Here is a 6,992-nt window from a genome sequence, read left to right on the forward strand (position 1 = left end):
CGCCGGTCATGGTCCCCAACGCAACAAACTATCACCTCTTTGGGAAGGCCCATATATCGTTGCTGCCATGATCAAGCCTGGAACCTTCAAGATCAAGGGTTTAGATGGGAAAATCTTGCCTCGAACTTGAAATGCAGAAAATCATCACAAATACTACCAGTAACATCCCAGTCGTGCAGTCCACATATGTCATTACATCGCAACTCATGCATAATCAATATATCTTAAACATTATTCACTTATTTTCTTATACATAAATAATATATTTAGAAAGTATAATGGCACATCCTCGAGTCTCTTCATGCTCTCGACCCGAGAAATACACAACTTTGGTTGTATCTTAGTCAGAGCACGATCAATCCCATACCTAGGGGGATTTGATCTAACCTCTTCAATATGGGTTAACATCATCGAGTTTTTACTCCGATAAACAATCCTGGATAGGTTAACAGTCCTTGGTAGGCTACACCTAACCCCTTCCACACAGGTTTGTAAGTGAGCAATGCTCCGACAAACAACCTCGGATGGGTTAATAAGTCATCGGTGGACTTCCATTGGCTCATCTTATGCAGGTTAACATCTTCGAGTAACACTCTGATGCATAGTATCAGAAAAGTTAATGGTCGCTGACAATTTATCCACATGATAACCTTGTTACATACCAGAATTTCTAAATAACATTAGATATCCACTGTGACATTTAGAAAACAAAACCCCCATGAATCCTTCTTCGGTGAACCATTTTTACCACTCCTCAATATTGAGTAAACAATCTGCGATGCTTCACCACCACCCGTTGCATCCCATCCCCGCGACACCCTGCTCCAACACATTGTGTCACCTCAACGCCTTGTCGTGATGCACCTCTGCCACTCGTCGCCACAACACAACGATGCAACGCGTCGCCGCGACACACCGCTGCAACGCTTCGCCGCGACGCACCGCTGCAACACGTCGCCGCGACACACCGCTGGAACACATTGCATCGGCCCAACACTTTGCTGCAACGCTTCACAAGAACACTTCATCGCAACGCTTCACCGCAACACTTCATAACAACACTTGGCCGCAACGCTTCACCGTAACTTTTCGCCGCAATTCTTCACCGCAACACTTGGTCCACTTCGCCGCAATTATTTACCACAACACTTTCTCGACTCTTCGCCGCAACTCTGCATCGCAAAGCTCTGCTTCGCCGCAACTCTTCTTCTCAACCTTTCTCCACAGCTCTCCGCCTCGCCGCAACTCTTCGCACGGCCGCAAATATTCTCCGCCATAACTATTCTCCGCAACATCGGATAATTTTCTTCTCATCTTCACTTGTAATTTTTCCCCTCATCCAATGCCCCCTCATCCAATGTCTCTATTTATAGGCATGATATGACACATAACATAAAATGCACATTATTAAAAAAATATAATATTATTAATTTTTTTTTCATATTCCTTCAGCTTTTTGACCTTTCAAATTCTGTCTTTATGGTTGAAATTAATTAAAATCATTAATAATAATAACAATAAAATGATAGAATTTCATAAGTTGTTGTTTTAAATTCTATTAATTTAATCACTTATTTCTTTGTGGCCTTTGGGATTCTTTTTTAATTAATTAATTAAATTATGATTTCTAGCTGTCTGTGGCCCTTCGGATTCAGCTTTTAACGACAGATTCAGGGCAGCGCTTCAGCTCCCACCGTTGGTCCAGCTTCAGGTCCCGTCGGGCCAGTTCCTTCAGATCCCGTCGGATCTCGCCTCTTCAGCCCGATCCGCTCCTTCCTTCGGATCCTGCTCAGGGCCCAGGCCTGCTTCCTTCGGATCTTGCTCCTTCACCCAACAAAATAAATTTATATAAATATATATGTCTTTGGTGGGATTTGATCCTGCACCAACTGCAAATGACAAAAGAAACCCACCAACTGAGCTTGACTCAATTTAATATTTTATTTTGGATAAACCATGATTTTATTTATATACTAATTGTAATAAAGTATATATATCTAAAATTTTTATGCCTATAAAAAATGAAAAAAACTTCTAATCTAGATATTTTCGGACGATGAAATTGATCTTGCCCGAAAATAGGGGGGCAACTGATACACCGCCACCAAATTTTCATTATCCGGCATGAATCTCGGTGCAATTTTTTAAACAAGAAACATTCAAACTTCGATTAAGAGTCATCCGGAGCTCCGATTTCAGCAAACTTATAGTCAAACCGATCGGCTCTATGAGACGCACCTAATAATATGAAAGTCAGTCTAATCTGAGTTAAATCAAGTCTGGATCAAACCATTAAACCACTATTAGAGGATTTTAGAAGACATTTGAAAGGCCAAACTGATGTCAAATCTATTGAGTTCATAGTCGAATCGAGCGTCTCGACAAGACGAATCCAACGAGCCTAAGATTGCTCAATTCTGACATCGTCAAGACATTCAAATGTCCATCAAACGTCATTTGATCAAGAGAAGCTCTCCGGACCGACCGATCAAAATGGTTCAGATTCTTGCATTAATTGCACTCGAAACACAATAAATAGAGCCTCACCCCTTTACAAGTTACAACGTCGATCACCGCTGATCGTCGTCTACCACAACCGACAATTATCGATTGTCGTTGACTACCGTCGATCACCGCCGACCTACACTGAACACCGCTAACTAGACATCGTCAGTCGACGTTGTAACTTAGAAATCTAGTAACCATTTCCCGTCTGTGAGATAAGGTGTATCTGTAATCATCAACTTATAGTGGATTTTTACAACTGGGTCAGACCCCGTGTTTTTTCCCCTTTACGGATTTTCCACATAAAAAATTATGGTGTCATCAGAGCTTGATTCATTTTCATCTGATTGTGTGTTGAATCCTCGCGCAATGTTAAGACAATAATCCATTACTCTACCGCTGCGAATTTTCTAGCACACATCTTGATTGAAGAAATCTCTCCGAGCCATATGATGGAAAAGTCCAGTTTCCTTCCTTATTTGCAAGGAGGTGTATTCATAAATCTTTAAATAGTGCTCTATCCCTCTTTATGAAAGGAGACTAAGACCCGAGCATGGATGAGAATCATGAGAAGAAGATGTTGAATTCCAGTGTCGTTTCTGCATTGATGATTTGGAGAAAGCTTCTTGTTCATGCAGTGGCCGACCACCGTCTACCATTGCTCGTCGATCGTTATCAACCAATTTCGACTTCCCCCCTGCTCGTTGCTAGGAAGCCCCATGCGGAGTCAAGATGTACATTGTTGAGTAACAAAGCATTATAAGAAACAACAACCAACGTTGGAAAGTAACGAAGAATCTTACAAAGAAGTGCATCATCCTTAATAAGATGCAGCGGTGAAACACAAAGATGGTGTATCTATAACTCCCAACTGCAACCACTTCTGAAAGTTATGCAACTATTCATTCAGCATACACACATTATACTTCGATATAAATTATGTAACCCTTTTTATCGCGACACAACATCAGCAAATTCCCATTATTAGACATGAATCTTAAGGCATGGCATAGATGTCGGGGTCAACTTTTGAACAAGAAACGTTCAAACTTTGATTAAAAGTTACCTGGAGCTCCAATTTCAACAAGCTCACATTCAAATTAACCGACTTGACGAGACAAACCCAACAGTACCAAAACGAATTCAAGTCATTAAATCACTTTTGGAAGCTTGTTAGGCATATTTGAAATGTCAAATTTGGTGAGCATGTAGTAAAATCAAGCTTATATATTTGAGTTTAGTTGATTTATTTAGTGATATGAACAAATATGCTCTTGATCATGTCACTTGCTGATATTGGTTTTGGTAGAGCTTTCTTGTTTCTCAATCGTGCTTTAAAATTCAACCTTTCTCTTAAATATTTTGTTTTTAAGATATTTACACTGCCATGATAGAATTTTAATGCTTTTATAACTTCTATGTTTTTGTTTTGGTGGTTGAATTTGATCTTTCGATTGATTGTATGATTCTTCTTCGGTTCGTCTATTGTAGTTTTTTTGTTGCAGTTTATGTGATGTTCTTGGTTTCTTCAGTTCTTTTTTTTTTCATTTAGTTTGCAGTAAAAGTGTAGGATATTTGGATCCTTATATTATTTTCAGCGTTATATTTTTGGTTGAAGTTTATCTATTGAATTGAAATGAACAAATCTGCTCTTGTTTTTATCTTTATCATATATTAGTTTTTTCTATTTTTCTTGATCTTAGCTGATATGTACAGATTTGCTCTTGATTTTATCTTTATATGAGGTTGGTTTTGGTTGAGCTCTGAAAAATTCTAACCATGCAATAAAATTTAACTGTGCTTTCAATTATTTTGTTTTAAGATAATTATAATGCTTGGAACGAATTTTAATGTTTTTGTAGATAAGTGAATATGATTTGTTGTTTTCTTGCTTTATTCGACATTCTCTCGTCTTATTATTTTCTTGTAGAAAATTATAATGATTGAAACATCCACCAATTTTATTTCATTTTATTTTTCTTTGAAATATATATTGTCATCTTTTTTAATTATGTTTTTTCTAGGTACAACTGAGAATTAGGGCACTCAAATAGTTCACATATGACTTGGAGAACAAGAAGCTGACGGGGCAAATAAAAAACTCCCCTCTGGGGTTAGCAAACTATTGACCCTCAAAGCCAAGCATAACAAGCCATGTCTCTAAACTCGGAATAGGTAAAAGCTCTGGAGGCAGTTCTCTGCTCAGTAGCAATATGCTTCACGAAAAGTAAGGTGGAAATCTTTCTAGCAATGATTCTTGTCGGTTACCCCATGAAAGGCAGCGACAAGATTCACCCAAGCCTTGGCAAAACGTAAAGCCCAACCGAGGCACTGAACCTACCGAGCAAATGAGACACATGCTTTGTAAGATTTGAGCCAAGCAATCTGTGAAATACAATGCATACAAATTGATTAATGGTCTTTCTAAAGATCTGAGTCGTCAGGCAACCCAAAACAACCAACTGTCACAATCAAATTGGTGGCAAGGGTAAGATACAAAAATAAGCAAAGGTAAAAATTGATCCAACCCTTTATTTATTTGTAGGATAATTACTAACACTTCTTTACACGCGTTGACTAAGTAATAGATGAAACCCACAAGGTCGAACACCAGGCCAAAATAGTTGACCAAAAGCTTCAGAAAATTGGGCGCCGAAAGACGCTGAAATGAAAGGAGTTTCATTAATGCATTATTGTGATTGCGTTTTTGGTATTTAAAGCCTCTCATTATTATCGAAGCTTCGCTTCCAAAAAGTAAGAGATTTGTGAGGATATTTAGTCTGTCTTTCGATCATCAGTCCATCAGTCGAACTCAATCTGTTGGTGATCTCAATCCGTCTGCCGACCGCAGTCCGTTTGCTGACCTTCAGTTCGTCGGCCGACTTAACTCTATCTGCCAACCTTAAGTCCGTCTGCCGACCGTAATCCATCTGCCGACCTCAGCACATCAACTAACAACCTGGTTGGACAAACCTACATATGAGAATAAGAGTCACCCCTATATAAAAGGGAGTCAGGGACATGAAGGGTTGCCAATGAAAAATACGCCTAGGGGCAAACTCTTTCTCTCTCTCTCTCTCTCTCTCTCTCTCTCTCTCTCTCTCTCTCTCTCTCTCTCTCTCTCTCTCTCTGTTCTCATGTTCTATTTCATATATGTGGTGTGTTTCTATTTACAGATCAACGACCTTGCTTCGCGTGATTTGTCTGTAATTATCCCTATTTGCAGTTAGTATATACTTATGTGTTCGAGCTTACCATACTTAGCAAAAAAATCAGTAGAAACTCATCTTAACTTAGTAGTTAAACCTTAGTTTTTAAAATCAAAGATGCTTTATTTAGTAATAAGCTCCGATTTTGTTCTTATGCTTCCATAATTTTGTATTCTTAAAAAGTACATAAATTTTGAGAATAGTTTTGAAAGCTCGAGAAAACTACACAAATTATTATGCTTTAAAGGGTAACGCGTATTTAAAATTTAAGTATTTAATATTTTCTTCGCAATCTTATTATATAACATGTTGTTTTATTTAGTCTTGACTAGTGGTGAATCAAGCCCAAAAAAATGCTCGAAACTCTCATGCTATTATGACAAGAAAATTGTACATCCTCGCCATATATGCTTTGCCACGATGAAAACAAATCTCTACATATTTTTATTTATTCGTGCTTATTCTCCATTGTGATCCTGAAAGTATAGAAACTATAGACCTCTACTATCCTTTTCAATCCGTCCCTCATACAGACCATAGAACATATTATGATAAACGCACCAAAAAGTCTCAAGAACTTTTATCTTCTCTTTATCAACTACATTATTTTTCACTGATAAAGAGAAAAGAATAACAAAAGGTAGGGGCATGATTTTGGCAACAGATCCTTTATCCATTGCAAAATCAGGCATGTCTCTCAGGCTATGCGCTTAATTGAAAAAAAACAAGGTTTAGTGGAACTTAGTGAGCAATTTTTTTTCATATCTAAAGCTCACTTATTTTCTTCCTCTTAAGCTCCATTTAGTTTTGTTTGTTTATTTATCTATTTAGTTTTGTTTCTTGGTTACCCGACTTGTTGGTATTGGCATTGCTAGCATACTACAATTTAGCTTAGTTCTTTGTTGGCTCTCTACGTTCTAGTAACCCTTTAGTATTTATTGTGTTTCATAATGGCTCCTATGACATTATATAAGTTCATCTATTTTTTGAATCTAATAAAATTTTTATGATTTTGCTTTCTTCCCCTCTCCCCCAATCACACGCCCTAAAAAATAACTAATAACTAATAATAATAATAATAATAATAATAATAATCGTAAAGTGTTAGGTAATGATAAAAGGGACATGTTGTACCAGAAATATTTGTTCAATCAAGGGGAGTTTAATTATGTGAGTTGGGGTGGGTGTGGGGGCAATGGTCCCGCGGTACGATATAGAAGTAATTTGGTAATTATATATTGAACGTTAGAGCTATATATATATATATATATATATATA

Source organism: Phalaenopsis equestris, unplaced genomic scaffold, assembly GCF_001263595.1.
Source record: "Phalaenopsis equestris unplaced genomic scaffold, ASM126359v1 Scaffold000041, whole genome shotgun sequence".
In the NCBI taxonomy this organism is placed as follows: Eukaryota; Viridiplantae; Streptophyta; class Magnoliopsida; order Asparagales; family Orchidaceae; genus Phalaenopsis; species Phalaenopsis equestris.